Genomic DNA, 18,775 nt, shown 5'->3' on the forward strand with positions numbered 1-18,775 from the left:
GCCAATAGGATGGGAGACCCTTTCCCGAAGCAGGAGGCTGAGAACCCTCTGTAAGTGAGAAGGGAACAAAGGACCTCTCACATTACCCTACAAAAGAGAGCTGCTAGACCCTGCTCCTCCTTGCTCCAGGGAGGTCCCACCTGTGAGTCTTGGCATCATCCTGCCCGGCATAAAAGTGAACAAATATTTTCCAGGAAATTCTGAACACACAGTTCACCCTTCCCCTCCCACAGCCTGCTGCCTGAAGGTCTACCTACTGCAGAGCCCAGAGTGTTTGCGAATTTGTTGAGAGGCAGGCATTGTGTGGGCTGCTGGACAGCAGTGTAGAAACACTGATTCATATGGAAACTGGGGGGTGGGGGTCACGGAGAGAGGGACTTGCAGAGAGGGATATGTGGAGGGTGCAGGGGCACTGACACATCAGGTCTGACTTTGGCAGCAAACTTTCCTAACTCCCTTACCCACCGGAGGGGGACCAGGTTCCAGCCCCTCAGGTTTGCCAGACGGAACTGCCTGTGGATTCTACTTTCTGACTGCTTGAGACCCTTTAAACTTTCTCATGAGCAGGGATTGTACTGCATGGGACAATCTCATAAGAACTTTTGACATGGGCTGTCCGCCCAGGACCCTCCGAGGTTGAATGGCAGTTGTTTTGGTGCAGAGAGGGACTGATTCTCCTCCTCCAGCTGTCGCCAGCACGGGGCCGGGTGCCGCAGGTGTTTGTATCTTTCTTCAGCTGAGATTCCAGCCTAATAATGTGACTCATTAGGATTGGGTAGAGGCACGCTGACATTAAGACAGAGCCAGCTTGTGTTATCTCACCAAGCAGGGCCTCAGAGTGTCTTGCTGCAGCTCTGAAAGGGACCTTCGTAAGGCTGTAGGGGAAAAGCGACAATCACAAGCCCCAGCTCATTGGTAAAGGACTGGTTAGCTCCAGTTCCTGCTCCCCCAATCCAGTCTCACCCTATTAGTTTTAACTGCCAAATAGCAGAAAATACTCATGGGGCAGAACCAGCGGAAGAACTCTGGCAACATGAATAATCAAGAGTAGATCAATTCCCACAAGGGATGACTGCCATCCACAGAGAAATGGATGAAATATCAGAAATAGAATTCAGAATATGGATGGCATAAGATGAATAGAATGGAAGAAAAGATGGAAATAGAAATCCAAAAGGTAGTTCCAAAGTTGTCTCAAGAAATTAATGAATTCAAGGACAAAGTCACCAAAGGTATAGACATAATGAGAAAAGATACAGCAGAGCTCAAGGAAGTAAAAAAGGTATTCAAGGAGCTTTGAAATACAGCAGAGTCCCTCAGTAATAGAGTTGAGCAGGCAGAAGAAAGGATCTCAGAAATTGAAGACAAGGCTTTTGAATAATCCCAAGCATCCAAAGAGGCAGAAAAAACTAGAATAAGAACAGAACACTCCCTGAGAGTGCTGTGGGATCATTCCAAAAGATCAAATATCCAAATTATAGGGATTCCTAAAGGAGAAAAGGATGGTCCTAAAGGCACAGATGCTCTACTCCAAGATATTATGAAGAACTTCCCAAGCATTGCAAGATAAACAGAAATTCAGATAATATATAGTTTCAGAAATCCAGCAAGACTCAATCCAAATAAAACATTTCCTAGACACATTGTAATTAACTTTGCCAAAGTTAATGTGAAGGAGAAAATACTGCAAGCAGCCAGGCATAAGAAAAGTATTACCTAAAAAAGGAAAAAAAAAAAAAAAAAACAGGACGACCACAGATCTTCAGCCAAAACTTCTGAAGCAGAAGAGGATGGTCATCAACCTTCTACCTTCTAAAACAAAACAACTTTCAGGTCTATTTTTAGATCTCTAAGTGTTCTCCAAACATCTTTCCAAAAGGAATGTATTAATTTGCAAACCTGCCATTCAATCCTATAATTCCTCTACTAGGTATATACCCAGAAGACCAAAAACCACATTACAACAAAGATATTTGCACCAGAATGTTTATTGCAGCCCAATTCACAATTGCTAAGTCATGGAAAAAGCCCAAGTGTCCATTGATCCACTAATGGATTAATAAACTGTGGTATATATACACCATGGAATATTATGCAGCCTTAAAGAAAGATGGAGACTTTACCTCGTTCATGTTTACATGCATGGAGCTGGAACATATTCCTCTTAGTAAAGTATCTCAAGAATGGAAGAAAAAGTATCCAGTGTACTCAGCCCTACTATGAAACTAATTTTTGGCTTTCATATGAAAGCTATAACCCAGTTATAAGCTAAGAATTTGGGGAATGGGGAGCGGGAGGGGGGAGGATGGACGGAGGGAGGGTGATAGGTGGGATTACGCCTGTGGTGTATCTTACAAGGGTACATGTGAAACTTAGTAAATGTAGATTATAAATGTCTTAACACAATAACTAAGAAAATGCCAGGAAGGCCATATTAAGCAGTGTGATGAAAATGTGTCAAACTGTTTATAAAACCAATGTATGGTGCCCCATGATCACATTAATGTACACAGCTATGATTTAAAATTAATAAAAAAAACTTTCAGTCCAGGATCCCGTATCCAGATAAATTGAGCTTCATTTGTGATGGAGAAATCAAATACTTTACTCACATACACAGGTTAAGGAAATTTGCCATAACTAAATCAGCTCCCCAAGAAATACTCAGACCCATTTTCCATAATGACCAGCACAATGGTCTACCACCAAAATAAACTCACCCAGAATTTAAAGAACAAAACCTAACTTCCACAATGGTGAAAAGGTTAAAACTATGCACTGGACTTTTGAAAAACAAGATGGCCAGAACACTACCATACCTATCAAATATTTTACGAGGCAGACTCCCCCTTGGCAGTTGCATCAACACCAAAAATAAACTACTGAGATTTTATCAAACTAAAAAGCTTCTACACAGCTACGGGCACTGCAAGTAAAGCAAAACAGCCTTTGGAATGGGAGAAAAGTTTTGCATGTTATGATTCTGACAAAGGTCTGATAACTAGAATCTACAGAGAACTTGAATTAATCAATGAGAAAAGAACAAACAAACCTGTTTCTTTGTGGGCAAGAGACTTGAACAGAAACTCCTCTGAAGATGACAATGGCCAATAAACACATGAAAAAATGCTCATCATCTTTAATCATCACAGAAGTGCAAATCAAAAGCACTTTGAGATATCATGTAACTGCAGTAAGATTACCCCATTATCACAAAGTCCCAAAACTGCAGATGCTGGCGTGGATGTGGAAAGAAGGGAACACTTTTACACTGCAAGTGGGATTGCAAACTAATACAACCTTTATGGAAAGAAGTATGGAGAATCCTTAGGAACTATAAATTGACCTTCCATTTGATCCCGCAATTCCATTACTAGGTATCTACCCAGAAAAACAAAAACCATTTTACCACAAAGACATCTGCACCAGAATGTTTATTGCAGCCCAATTCAAAATTGCTAAGTCATGGAACCAACTCAAATGCCCAGCAACCCATGAGTGGATTAACAAATTATGGTATATGTGTACCATGGAATACTATTCAGCCATAAAAAGTGGAGACTTCATATAGTTTAGGTTTACCTGAATGGAGTTGGAACACATTCTTAGTAAATTACCTCAAGAATGGAAAAAAAGTATCCAATTGACTCAATACTATTAGGAAACCAATATATAAACATTCACACACTCATATGAATGATAACCACGAACCATGGAATCAGAATTAAAATGTGCTCTTAACAATCTGAGTATACTCACATCCCCTATCTCAAAAAAGAGTAATGAAGTCAATGGATGAGAAATCTTGATGGTTTCAAACATCAGCTATAATTTGGGGAATTAAGGTGACATGTATCTTAAAGTGAACTATTTGAATCAAAGATGTCAGAGGCGAGTGGTTTCAGTTAATGAGATGTTACCAAGTGTAATTTTAGAAGTGGTTTTCAATAGTGAGTAGTAGAAAAGGACAATGGCAATGACAAAATCAATGGATTGAGACAATTAATGGACATTGATTTCATTAGAAATGATGATAGTGTAAAGAGAGTGTGAACAAGAGATATGAATGTCTCAAGAACCAGCATGAAAAGTAAACAAACCAGAGTGGGGTCAGTGGGAAATGATGAAAGTAAATAGACAAAATAAAACATGAAAGACAAAGATGCGTGAGACAGAGGTGGAATGGAGAGGCAAAGATGGGATCGGAAGGTCTGGGATATTTTTTCTCTATCACCAGCACCCAAGTGCCCAAACAGCTTTATTTTTAAGGAGGAAATACAAAGTTGTTTTTCAAGGAAGTAAGACACATTTTCAACTTAATTACGAGAAGAGAAACAGGCACAAATTCCCAGGTAAATGTAATCTATTATTGCTATGTGACCTCTAAAATATGGGCAATACTACATATCTACAAGATTAGCTAGAAAATGTACGTGACTGCTCTGAAGTACAGCTGTGAAGTTAAAAGCTAAAGTTTTAAGGAAAACGTGTTTTTTTTTCTGTTGGGTTAAAAGCTGAAGCTTAGAGAAAATGTGTTGTTATCTGTTGAGGAGGGCCAGTAAATGGGGGCTCATCCCCTGGATGTTCTCCCAAGCTGCAGGGACCCTGCCACCTCACAGCTCACTTCAACTTGTGTATAGAAGTTTTTAATTGGAGAAGTTGTTTGAGTCCAAATCAACAGAAGACTGAGAAAATACATAAAAAAAAAAGAGTTGGTTCAGCGCCTATGGCTCAAGCGGCTAAGGCGCCAGCCACATACACCAGAGCTGGAGGATTTGAATCCAGCCTGGGTCTGCCAAACAACAACGACGGCTGTAACCAAAAAATAGCCAGGCGTTGTGGCGGGCGCCTGTAGTCCCAGCTACTGGGGAGGCAGAGCCAAGAGAATTACTTGAGCCCAGGAGTTGGAGGTTGCTGTGAGCTGTGATGCCATGGCACTCTACCCAGGGCAATAGCTTGAGGCTCTGTCTCAAAAAAAAAGAGTTAGCACTCCAAACACATTTAACACAATTATTCAATGTTGCATTTGGTTAACAGAGTTAAGAGATTGTAACTTATTAAATAGATTCTTAGCCAATTGAGCAGGTTTATATATATCTAAATGAGGGTTACAAATTATTTGTGTTTCTTGATGCAGTTTAGCTACATTAAGACTAACATCATTAGTAGATCATATGCTTTAGAGATGATTTTTTACTTTATCTCATTCTCATTGAGATTCATTTGTAAGGTTTAAGAGTTATACACATACACTGAAAATGAGCGTGACACTGTAAAGGAAGACTGTTTGCATACTTTGTACTTCATTTCGTATTAGAGTCATAACTTGTTCCAATGCATTAATTTCATTTCTATTTTTTTATCTATATCTTCCTGTAAAGATAACGTTAAAGAAGTATTTTGAGGCTCAGCACCCTAGCTCAGTGAGTAGGGTGCCACCCACATACACCGAGGCTGGCAGGTTCGAGCCCAGACTGGGCCTGCCAAACAAAACTGCAGCCAAAAAAATAATACTCGGGCATTATGGCGGGTGCCTGTAGTCCCAGCTACTCAGGAGGCTGAGGCAAGAGAATACCTTAAGCCCAAGAGTTTGAGGTTGCTATGAGCTATGACGCCATGGTACTCTACCAGGATGACATAGTGAGACTCTATCTCAAAAAAAAAAAAAAAAAAAAAGAAGTCTTTTGAGCTGAAGTGTTGACATAATGAACTGTCTATATGAACTGTGAGGGCCATAGTTAAAGAAACAGTAATAGTTACTGTAGCAACTAAAACTGCAATACCTGCTATAATCATACCTATTACTCTTTTTTTTTTTTGTAGAAAAGGTTTTATAAACAATTGTTAAGTTCAATTAACGTTTGAAAATCTGATTCCTCACACCAAAGTTGAGATAAATTCACAGGTAACAACACAAAAGAAAGTTGTTCAATCACAGCAACAGCATGAAAAGAATTAAAATGATTTACACAATTAGACAAATTACAGCATAACAATTTAAAGTAAAGCCATGCTTAGTTTTAGGTATAGAAATATTTCCAGTTAACAAACATCTTGGGGGTACCAGTTTTCAGTTTCTTCATTGGTGGAACGAGGAGTTGTTCTGGGTCCATGCTTAACCAATCTTTCAGGGAGCCAATGGGGAGGGGCCAGCGGGGAGGCATCAGCTGTTCTAGGAAAAGCACAAACATATCATTTTCTCCATAGTAAAACAGGGTCAGGTCCTTGCCAGGCACAGGTAAGAGGGTTCTTCCACAAGACCTCAGGATGTTTAGAGTTTAGTGCATTCTAGAAATGTTCTGCAGCCGTGTGATCTGAACATTAGTGTTTAAAAAATTCAAAGGGGCTCGGCACCCATAGCACACAGGTTACGACACCAGCCACATACACGGAGGGTGGCGGGTCTGAACCCAGCCTGGGCCAGTTAAACAACTGCAACAAAAAAATAGCCCAGCGTCATGGCAGACGCCTGTAGTTCCAGCTACACGGGAGGCTGAGGCAAGAGAATCGCTTAAGCCCAGGAGTTTGAGGTTGCTGTGAGCTGTGATGGCACAGCACTCTACATAGTCAGACATAGTGAGACTCTGTCTCAAAAAAAAAATTCAAAGTATCTCAAGAGTGAAATAAAAAGTATCTAATGTACTCAGTACTATTATAAAACCAATATATAATCACCCACACTTTTATATGAAAGATAAAACACAACTATAGCCCAGGATGAAGGAGGGAAGAGGAGGGGAGAGGAGTGGGGTGGTTGGATAGAGGGAGGGTAATCGGTGGGACCAAAACTATGGTGCATATTGCAAGGGGACATGTCAAATCTACTAAGTGTAGAGTATAAATGTCTTAACACAATAATTAAATGAGGGCTATGTTAACCAGTTTGATGTAAGCATTCCAAATTGTATGTAAAATCAGCACATTGTACCCCATAAATGCATTAATGTATACAGTTATGATTTAATAAAAACATTCAAAGTAAAGAGAGCATGAGAGAGATTATGTAGTGTATTGGGGTATTTCTCCCCCTTCTTTAATTTGTGTATTTGAAGTTTGAGAGTGCAATGAGCACATTCAACAATTCCTTGTCCTTGAGGGTTACATGGAATACCTGTTTTTAGAGCAATAGAAGTAGAATAAAAAGAAAGGAAAGTTTTGTGGGTATAAGCAGAACCATTCTCAGTTTCAATGAGATGTGGAATACTTACAACTGCAAAAGCAGTTAGGCAGTGTGTTATTGCATGTTTTGCTGCTTGGCTAGTATGAGTAGAAGCAAAAATAAAACCAGAAAAAGTGTTGTTACATGAATGAAAGAAAGTTTTTTACAGTCTGGAACATGGCTAACAATGTCCATTTGCCAGAGTTGTCCTGGTAAGAGACCATGAGGGTTAACACTGAAGTAGACAACAGGAAGCTGCTATGGGTAAGAGGAACACTTTTTAATTATTTGATGTGCTGCTTCTCTTGTAATGTGAAACTGATACTGAAAGGCAGTGGCATCTTGATGATGAACAGCATGAGAAAGTTCTGCAGGGAAGAGAGAAGAAATGGTTGGAAAAAGATGGATATGTTTACCAGCTAACACATTACCTTCTGACAAAGGCCCTGGGGGAGGGGAATGGACTCGGAGGTGTCCAAAAAAAGCACTGTCCAGGACGGGCTCCAATGAGTCTCTGCAGATGGAGAAACTGGTTAAGAAGAGATTCATCAGTGGTGTGGTCTATGAGTGCTGTTTCAATAGTTGTTAAAACACCAACAAGATATTTACTGTCAGTAAAGAGGTTAAAAGAGGTTGTAGGAAAATGTGTAAAAGCCATTATAGCAGCATGAAGCTCCACACGTTGAGCTGAGGAATAAGAAACTGTTTCAGTATACACTTTACCATGATTACCATACTAGCAATTTCTGAAATAGAGCCATCAGTGAATAGCTGGAGCCTGAGGAATAGGTTGTGAAATAGTGTGAGGAAAAAGAAAAGAAGTTTTTGAAGCAAATTCAATTATTCTGTCAGGGGGACGATGGCAATCAATTTGACCAGTAAAATTGGCAAGTGCTGTTTGCCACCAAGATGACATTTTTCAGAGCCCTTATTGTTGTTCAGTGCAATAAAGAATTATAATAAAGTTAGGATCATTTTCAAGAAGTTGCCAGAGATGGTTCTGACCTTTAAGGATAAGGACAGCTACCACTTCCTAATATGGAGTTAAAACTCACTTAGGTGTAGTACTTGAATGGATCCATTTTAAAGGACCTAGAAGTTGCCATAATAGAGCAGTAGGAGTATGAGCAGTAGAAAAAATAAATAAATATACAGGGGAATTAAAATCCACGCATGTGAGTTGAGGTCATTGGAAGTATCCTCTGCCTTAGAAAGTGCCTGTGATGATGCAGGAGTCAGAGTTCTGAAAGAAAAAGAGTGAGCTGGGCCTTTAAGAGCATTAAAGAGGGATGGCACGCTGATGGCTTTCAGATCTGCAAAAGATGCCATTTGTCTGACTTTTCTTCTGATGATAAAAATATGGTATATTCCTATGGTTTTTTTTAACTTATTTATTTTTATTGTTAAATCATAGCTGTGTACATTAGTTCAATCAAGGGGTACAATGTGCGGGTTTCATATACAATCTGAAATATTCTCATCAAACTGTTCAACGTAGCCTTCATGGCATTTTCTTAGTTACTGTATGTAGGCATTTGTATTCTGCATTTAGTAAGTTTCACCTGTACCCATTCTAAGATGCACCGTAGATGTGGCCCCATCCATGACCCTCCCTCCACCAAAACCTCCCACCTCCCTTCCCTTTCCTTGGCCCTTTCCCCATAGTCTTGTGCTATAGTTGGGTTATAGCCTTCACGTGAAAGCTATAATTTAGCTTCATAGTAGAGCTGAGTACATAGGATATTTTTTCTTCCATTCCTGAGATACTTTGCTAAGAAGAATATGTTCCAGCTCCATCCATGTAAACATGAAAAAGGTAAAGTCTCCACCTTCTTTAAGGCTGCATAATATTCCATGGTATACATGTACCACAATTTGCTAGTCCATTCGTGGGTCGATGGGCACTTGGGCTTCTTCCATGACTTAGTGATTATGAATTAGGCTGCAATAAACATTCTGGTACAGATGTCTTTGTTATATTGTGACTTTTGGTCTTCTGGGTAAAAACCTAGTAAAGGAATTATAGGATCGAATGGCAGGTCTATTTTTAGGTCTCTAAGTATTCTCCAAACATCCTTCCAGAAGAAACGTATTAGTGTGCATTCCCACCAGCAGTGTAGAAGTGTGCCCTTTTCTCCACATCCACGCCAACATCTCTTGTTTTGGGATTTTGTTATGTGGGCTACTCTCACTGGGGTTAGGTGGTATCTCAAAGTAGTTTTGATTTGCATTTCTCTGATGATTAAGGATGATGAACAGTTTTTCATGTGTTTGTAGATTGTGCGTCTGTCTTCTTTAGAGAAGTTTCTCTTCAAGTCCCTTGCCCACCCTGAGATGGGATCACATGTTCTTTCCTTGCTAATATGTTTGAGTTCTCTGTGGATTCTGGTTATTAGACCTTTATCGGAGGTATAACCTGCAAATATTTTCTACCATTCTGAGGGCTGTCTGCTTGCTTTACTTACTATGTTCTTGGCTGTGCAGAAGCTTTTTAGTTTGATCAGGTCCCAGTAGTGTATTTTTGACACTGCTTCAATTGCCTGGGGAGTCCTCCTCATAAAATATTCACCCAGGCCGATTCTTTCTATTCCTATGTTTTATTATTTTTTTTTTCTAATCCCTTTGAAGGGAAAAGTTTTTGGTTCAGTAGGATATAAAGGAGTTAGCGCTCTTTTGTATATTTTGTTTGTGAAATATTACAGGCACATGACATGTATAGACATACAGACAGATGTATAGACTTTATGTCTGCTGGCTTTTAAATACTTTTAAACATATATTTTTATGTAGATTATTAATTTTTAAATTACCTAATTTATTTTAGCAATTTATTTTAGTAATCATTTTAAATTATTATTTATATGCTGTATAAATTAGATATACAAATACTATTTTTTGACTTATAAATTTTATTAAAAAACAAACCTAAGCATTTTAATTAGATTTGTTATTTTAAATAATGTAGTATTATTATAATTGTTTTAAGGATCCATTCAAAGGACATTTTTCTCTAGAGTTAAGATGACAGATACAGTGGCCTGGCCATGTTACAATAAAATTGCTATTGTCTTTTAGTTATAGATGGGTACCCATCTTGAGATTAATTAGATAAAATATGTCTCAATATGCTGTTGAGATTGAAGCTTGAATTTTTATAATATACACCACATATAGAAACAATGAATTCCAAAATTGGAATTAATGAGAATTAAAGTTTTTAGCATGCAATCAAAATAAAGTAGGTAGACCACAGTGATTGAGGACAACAGGCGTGTGAGAGCAGAATTCCAAAAACTCCTAGGAGAAATCTCCTGGCAGCGCTGCTAGGAGTATTGGAGCACTGCACCCCCAGCCCTGTGCCTTCAGGTGACCACCAGGCTTCTCTGGCAGCACTTACATAGCATTTACTGGAACAGTTTATAATTTAGGGGAAGGAACCTTTAATTGCCCACAGAATTTAGGTGGCTCAAGGTGTGAAATATTGAGTTTTGGCAAAACAGCTTTTTCCGAAGTTTATCACACTTTTATCCTTAGCTTAATAGCAGCTGCATCCTTACAGTTACAACAAAGGGCACAAAGAGTTAATGATTATAGTCCGAAGAAACCAGGGGGCTGTTATCTGTTACATAGTTATTTTCAAGGTTATTTTAGCTCAGTATAGAGTTCTTTTTGATCTTTGGAGGAGGATTTCTTTTGCAGCTTCGCAGTGCTTTCTTTTGCAATTTTCAGGGGCAATCACTGATTTATATTAAGGAATTTGTTTTTTGTAAGTGTTAATAGGCCCCCAGTCAGGAACTGAAGCTGCACAGAGGCAAATTCTTTGGGCTTTGTTGAAGGAGGAGGGCGTGAAGAGGGGGGGCATGACAAAGCTGGTTTAGGCAGATTAAAAATTTGAAGTCCAGCAATAGCTACCAGCCCAGGAGGGTCTGTGTTTTCATCTGAGGTAGAAGAGAAACGATCCTTTCCATACTTATGTTCCTCATCTTGTAATCTTTGTTGGAATTCGGGGGGAAGGAGTTCTTCTGCCAGAGCAGAAGGGGATAAACCCTGTACAGATTGGAGAGGGGGGCATACCGGTTCATGACTGGGATTTAAACAATCTCTAATTAGCTCCCAGAGAGGAAAGGTATCAATAAGAATTTTAGAGCACTCATGAGCTGTATAATGAGAACGTAATTTTTCTCCCACTTTTTCCCATGTAGCAGAGTTAACAGTGCCTTCCTTGGGAAACCAAGGGCAAACTTCCTGTACAAAGTGAAAAAAGCATTTTAACTGAGCAACCTGAACACAACAGCCCCTTGTTTTTATTACAGATTTAAGTATTAGAATAAAGAATTCTTGCTCCTTTGTGCCTGACTGTCCCATAATTTATCTATCCCTCCCGACAATGATTATCCCCGGTTAAATACTCACCAACTGTGCAGTTTCACTTCTTTATTCCTTGGGGAATTTCCTCACCTTCTTATTTGCACTTCTCCGGTACTGTTCCCTGGTAGGGTGCCACCTCTCATGAACCAGCGTAAAAAGTAAACAAACCAGGGTGGGGTCAGTGGGAAATGATGAGATTAAACAGACAAAATAAAACACGAAAGACAAAGATGCGAGAGTCAGAGGTGGAATGGAAAGGCAAAGATGGGACCGAAAGAACTGGGATATTTTTTCTCTATCACCAGCACCCAAGTGCCCAAACAGCTTTATTTTTAAGGAGGCAGTACAAAGTTGTTTTTCAAGGAAGATACATTTCCAACTTAATTATGAGAAGATAAACAGGCACAAATTCCCAGGTAAACACGACCTATTATTACTATGTGACCTCTAAAATATGGGCAATACTATGTATCTATGAGATTAGCTAGGAAATGTACATGACTGCTTTGAAGTGCAGCTGTGAAGTTAAAAGCTAAAGTTTTAAGGAAAACGTGTTTTTCTTCTGCTGGGTTAAAAGTTGAAGCTTAGAGAAAATGTGTTGTTATCTGTTGAGGAGGGCCAGTAAATGGGGGTTCATCCCCTGAACGTTCTCCCAAGCTGCGGTGGTCCTGCCACCTCACAGCTCACTCTCTACATGAATGAGAACAAGAACCAAGAAAGTTGGTAAGTGACAGAACCACAAAGGAGAATAGTACACCACTTCCATGAGACTTAATGGGTCAGGGAATTTGCCAAGAGAGAGGAAGAAAGGTGGTGTAGAATCTGTAATGGGATTACTATCTCTTTCCTAGAGCTGATGGTATAAAAGGTATGAGAAAATAACAGCAACCAAAAAGAAAAAATAAGCTTCTCTTGAGAATAACTTTTAGGCAGTAATGGGAATAAAACAGTATTACGAATACAAGGCATGCAAGGATGACTCCTGAAGTCTAAAGAAGCATGGGCTTTCATTTTTCCTAATTGTTCAAGAATACAAATTTTTTGTGTGTATAAAGGTATTAAATTTGACAGTGTGCAAGGTCCTTTCAATCTCTGAAATATTCCATGTCTCACTTTAAATATCTGTGACTGAGCAATGTATATTACTAGCATTGATATTCCCATGATTTGTGGCATCATGTCTTGATTCAAATCTCTATTCTATATACTTAAGTTTAAAAGACTATATGTCCATAATGTTAGGTGGTTCAAGTAAACTTATTTTTTATGGACAGGTCCAAATGCTAGCATTTTATGAGATTTGATCTTTGGTTTGTCCTTGCCAATCTCTGCAATTCTACAGAGGCTGTTTACCCACTTACTGTTGACTTTGATTTTGTTAGCTACTAATTTAATTCTCATGTATCAGTTGCCATGTGAAAAGACAAGCTCTAATTTTCTTTATGTCATATCTGAGTGGCCTCCACTCTTCCCTTACAAACAGATAATTTTTGAGTGTGTGAACATCACAAGCACATCTAAATTCTGCCAAGTTACAAATAATGGCAATGTAACTATGAGCAAGTATACAACCTTCAGCTTCATCATTTTATAATGAAGGGTTTTCTAAATCTGTGTCTTTTGAACTGCAGATTAAGACCCATTAGTGAATTATAAAATTGATTCAGTATGTTGAAAGTATCATTTTTGAGGAAATAAACCACAATAGAAAAATTAAAATATTAGAGTATATATAAGAGTAACACTTTTTCCTTGAAACTTGTTTCCATTTATATAGCTATTTACCTATATATTTGTTTCCATACATACTACATCCATACACACATACTACATATATGAGCATATATGTTTGAGTATACTGGGTTTATAATGTAAAGTTCATTTCTTATTGTGAGTTGTGGTCAGAAAGTTTTAAAAGCTATGGGTATAAATAATATCTCAGTTTCCGTACAGTTTTAAATTCACATAGCAAAATATGCAAATAAGATTTCTACTGCCTATCCTAGTATATCCCAAAGTCCCTCTTTAAAGTGTGTTAGTCAGCTTTGCTGCAAAACAATCTCAAAAATCTCAGTGGATTACAACATTTATTTCTTGCTCATATCACATGTTGGCACTGTAGGTCCATTGTTGCAATTCCATGTGTTTTCATTCTGAGATCTAAATTGAGGAAGAAGGCCCCATGACATTTTAATGGCAGACAGGACAAGCAAGAGAAATGGTAAAAGTTTGTGATGCTCAGAGGTACCATACATCACATCCACTGACATTCCATTGGCTAAATTACATCACACAACAAGCTCAAAGTCAACATAGTAGCATTATAAACTCCACCTTCAAGGATGCACATGGCAACAGGCAAAGATTTATAAACGTCTAATCAGAACTGAGGTAATATTTGGAAACAATAATATAATCTAACAGAACTATGCATTTACCTTATTTCCCTTTCTCTAATTCCCACGTTAACAAAGGAAAAGAGAATACGTCATGTTTCTTAGATGGGAAAAGAGGCCAAGGTCATGGCTTATATGAGTTGTGGCCTGGTAAGTTTTCTCTGGCTTCTGGTCAAATAGTTCCCACTTAATTTGGGTCATTATCTTACAAATGTACTGAGGTCTTTAAAACATAACTAGAACAGAGCAAATCCATCTATGTACTGAAAAAATTACCTAGAAAACATATATGGAAGACAAAAATAATCGCCAAGAAATCAAGTAAATTGAACAAACTAAAAATAGTTACTGGAAAAAGTGCTAATGCATATCTTTCTCCTAAGGGCAACAATGAATTTTTATAAACCAATTATAAACAGCATTAATAAAACTTAAAGATAAAGTAGGGTTTTAAGGCATATGTTAAAAACACTCATTTTATATTTTGTTGTATTGTGGAAGTTTATATAAGTAAATGTTATTGTTTCATCAAGATCTAATTACTGGAGATCATGCATGCCAATGGTTCTTCCTTGATTCAAAAATAATTCACAAACCCAGCCATGAAGATTAAGAAACAGCCAATAATCCTATAAATGTATTTCACTCTCCGGGAACCCTTAAAAAATGACAAATTAGATATTCGTAAGTGGACATCATTAAAAAATTTTCACCTAGTATGAATCTTTCCAAACCAAATTATAGTAGAAATGTCCTATCCATATTAAATTCTAAACTATACATTTAAACGGCTGACAAATAGTTTATTCTTTGAGAGAACATGGATAAGACTCCAGTTGATTTTCATGAGTCAGGCCAAACAAATATGAAACTGCCGCCAAGTCCCAAGTGTTCTATACTAGCAATTTAAAAAAAAAAAGAATGGAAAACTACAGTTTTTTATAACTTAGCTATTAACAAAATGAAATGTGTGTGTGTAGTCTCATCTAATAATGTATGAATGTTGAGAAATGGAGTTCCAACAAAACACTAGGCCACAGGATAAGTTCTCTTGCTCTGAACACCTTTGTGCACTACACTAAGTCTGACAATTGAGTTTGAGAACTCATCCTAGAAAAAGTGCTACATGACGGTGGCACCTGTAGGTCAAGCGGCTAAGGCGCCAGCCACATACACCAGAGCTGGCGGATTTGAATCCGGCCTGGGACCTGCCAAACAATGACAACTACAACCAAAAAATAGCCAGGTGTTGTGGCAGGCACCTGTAGTCCCATTTACTCAGGAGGCCGAGGCAAGAGAACCGCTTAAGCTCAGGAGTTTGAAGTTGCTGTGAGCTGTGATGCCACCGCACCCTAACCAGGGCTATAGTTTGAGGCTCTGTTTCAAAAAAAAGTACTGGGGGAGAGAGCAAGATGGCGGCCGAGTAACAGCTTCTTTGCATCTGGGCACTGTGAGTCTGGGGAGATAGGACTCCAGACATCTCTGGCTGGTGATATCTGCCTATAATCATCCCTGTGAGGATACAGGAGTCAGCGAGAGACTTCTGGACCCCAAGAGGAGGACTAAAACAGTGGAAAACCGGCAAGTGGTCGCGTGTGTTCAATCAGTCTAAACCTGCCGGCAACTGCAAGTACAGTAGCAGCGAGACTGCAAACCAGAAAGGCCTTACCTGTGAACTGTTTTGGTGTCTTTGGACTTGGCACTCAGTTGAACCGCACTGGGGAGAGCTTGAGCAGGAGTGTGGAGAAATTTGGCCATTCTCTACGGCCCCAGTCTGAGCTGCTGAGCCAGACAGAGCTAATAGTGTTTGGCTGTGGGCCACAGGGAGCCATTGTGAGAGAACTGCCCCGGCAAGCTCCACCCTCAGGGTCCCAGAGCAAGAATCTGGCTGGAGCTGGTAACCTAGGGACTGAGTAGCCTAAGGGCAGGGACTGAGCCGCATTACAACCCTAACCCTCAGGGGCAGAGTGAGACCGGTTTTGGCACACTGCGTAAGGGGATAGCCACTTCAGCAGTGATTCCAGCAACAAACACTTTCCTGGGAAAGCTTCTGCTCAGCAAGTTTACATATTTAAAGTGCCTTTTAAGACGGCTTAAGAGAGATTTAGGGTGTCTACCCAGTGGGGTTTGAGAAATCAGTGGCCTCTAGTAGTATCAGCACTATGATTACCATCTCATACCCCAGAAGACCACGAGTTGCCCAGACAATATTCAACAACACATGTATACAGCTTGGTTTTTGGATGTGTTTTTCTTTTTTTCTTTGGTTGTTTTTTTGTTTCTTTTGATACTGTTGATGTTGTTTTGTTTTTTAATTTCAACCTTTTCCATACACATTTTTTTCTCAATTTTTCTAGTTTAATTACAATTTTCCATTGCTGCCTTTCACAATAACTAGAACTTCATTTTTGCTAGTGTTTCTACTCCTATTATTTGGTTTTTCACCCAATTTTATCCCGTAAAGTTTTCTGTTTGCTTGTTGGTTTATAGCATTTTTGTCTTTCCTCTCTACTTGGTGGAGGCGGGGTACTGTGTCTGATCAGATTAGCAAAGAGCTGCTGACCTCAAGGGAACCACCCAACTGGGCACCCCCAGAAGGTGGGGTTTTTTTTTTAAGGTTGTGTCAAAGTACCCTACTGTACACCTATATGGCTCTCTTTCTCTGCCTCTCTTCTTTCTGTCAATATTCCTTTTACCCACCCCCTCGCCTTTATTTCCATTGCGCTTGTTCCTCCTTTCTTTCATCCCTTCTTGCTCTTCAACCTTCTCATCCTTCTGGTCCTGTACGAAAAGGACTCATCGAAACCTTACTCCACAGGCACGGGAACTTAAAGAGCAAGAGGAAGCGAAACGAAAATTAGGGCAAGGAAACATATAAAAGAAATCACTCGTGAGGAAGAATGAGCAGAAAACTTCAGGCAACATGAAGAACCAGTTCAGAACAACCCCGCCAAGGGACCATGAGGTAGCTACTACAGAGCATTCCACCTATAAAGAAATGCTAGGAATGACGGAAAGGGAATTTAGAAAACACATGATGAAAACAATGAAAGAAATGATGGAAACAATGAAGGAAACTGCTAATAAAGTGGAAAATAACCAAAAGGAAATCCAAAAACAGAATCAAATAAGAGATGAATGATATGAAGAATATAAAAAGGATATAGCAAAGCTGAAGGAATTGAAACAATTAGGGAACTTAAAGATGCAATGCAAAGTATAAGCAACAGGTTAGACGATGCAGAAGAAAGAATTTCAGAGGTAGAAGACAAAGTTTTTGAGATAACTCAGATAGTAAAAGAGGCAAAAAAGAAGAGAGAGAAAGCAGAATGTTCACTGTCAGAATTATGGGACTTTATGAAGCGTTCAAACATACGAGTTATAGGAATCCCAGACGGGGAAGAAGAATGCCCCAGAGGAATGGAAGCCATACTAGAGAATGTTATAAAAGAAAATTTCCCAAATATCACCAAAGATTCTGACACACTGCTTTCAGAGGGATATCGGACCCCAGGTCGCCTCAACTCTAACCGAGCTTCTCCAAGACACACTGTGATGAACCTGTCCAAAGTCAAGACAAAAGAAAAGATTCTGCAAGCTGCCAGGAGTACGTGCCAGTTGACCTACAGGGGCAAATCCATCACAGTGACCGCAGAATTCTCTAATGAAACTTTCCAAGCAAGAAGACAATGGTCATCTACCTTTAATCTACTTAAACACAACAATTTCCAGCCCAGAATTCTGTAACCTGCTAAGCTAAGCTTTAAAATTGACGGAGAAATCAAATCACTTACAGATATACTAACATTGAGGAAATTCGCCACAACAAGACCAGCTCTACAGGAAATACTTCAACCTGTTCTGCACACTGATCACCACAATGGATCAGCAGCAAAGTAAGAACTCAGATATTAAAGGACAGAACCTAACCTCCACACTGATGCAAAACATAAAACTAAGCAATGGACTCTCACAAAATAAGACGAATAGAATACTACCACACTCATCAATTATCTCAATAAATGTTAATGGATGGAATTCCCCACTAAAGAGACATAGATTGCCTGACTGGATAAAAAAACACAAGCCATCCATCTGCTGTCTGCAAGAAACACACCTGACTTCAAAAGACAAATTAAACCTCCAAGTGAGGGGTTGGAAGACAAATCTTCAGGCAAATTCAAAAGAAAGGAGGAGTTGCAATCTTATTTTCAGATATATGTGGATTTAAAGCAACTAAAGTCAAAAAAGACAAAAATGGTCACTTTATATTGGTCAAGGGAAAAATACAACAAGAAGACGTTTCAATTCTAAATATTTATGCACCCAATTTAAATGCTCCCAGATTCTTGAAACAGACCTTACTCAGTCTGAGCAATATGGTATCTGATAATGGCATAATAACAGGGGACTTAAACACTCCTCTTACAGAGCTGGACAGATCCTCTGAACAGAAATTGAACAAAGATATCAGAGATTTAAATGAGACACTAGAACAACTGTGCTTGATAGACGCATATAGAACACTCCACCCCAAAGATAAAGAATATACATTCTTCTCATCACCCCATGGAACATTCTCCAAAATTGATCATATCCTGGGACACAAAATAGTATCAACAGAATCAAAAGAATTGAAATTTTACCTTGTATCTTCTCAGACCATCAGGCACTAAAGGTGGAACTCAACTCTAACAAAAACGCTCAACCCCACACAAAGGCATGGAAATTAAACAATCTTCTGTTGAATAACAGATGGGTGCAGGAAGAAATAAAACAAGAAATCATTAACTTCCTTGAGCATAACAACAATGAAGACACAAGCTACCAAAACGTGTGGGATACTGCAAAA

This window comes from Nycticebus coucang, chromosome X, assembly GCF_027406575.1.
Source record: "Nycticebus coucang isolate mNycCou1 chromosome X, mNycCou1.pri, whole genome shotgun sequence".
Taxonomy (NCBI): domain Eukaryota; kingdom Metazoa; phylum Chordata; class Mammalia; order Primates; family Lorisidae; genus Nycticebus; species Nycticebus coucang.